The 215-nt window shown below is 39.1% G+C and overlaps 1 protein-coding gene across 1 annotated transcript in view; it reads left to right on the top strand.

The window, feature by feature from the left end:
* LOC118743950 overlaps positions 1–215 on the top strand; it is a 10,973-nt gene that overhangs the window by 4,065 nt on the left and 6,693 nt on the right. The window lies entirely within an intron of this gene.

Here is a 215-nt window from a genome sequence, read left to right as displayed (position 1 = left end):
GTTCTCATTAATATCAATTACGTCAATTACCATAAACAGCTGAAACGGCCACGAAATCGTATGGTGCATTTTCAACAGTTATGGCCAACAAAAGATGTATCCGCTCCAGCCGTTAACAATTTATCTGTCCACCGTGAATACATTGGCTGGATACTTCAAGTTCCATACATAGTGGTACGATCTAATGCGGTACATACAAATTTGCTCTTTCATTG

Source organism: Rhagoletis pomonella, unplaced genomic scaffold (assembly GCF_013731165.1).
Source record: "Rhagoletis pomonella isolate Grant_MI unplaced genomic scaffold, Rhpom_1.0 Rhpom_scaffold_00007, whole genome shotgun sequence".
Lineage (NCBI taxonomy): Eukaryota > Metazoa > Arthropoda > Insecta > Diptera > Tephritidae > Rhagoletis > Rhagoletis pomonella.
Note: the sequence above shows the minus strand (reverse complement) of the source record. Positions and strands in the feature narration are given on the sequence as shown.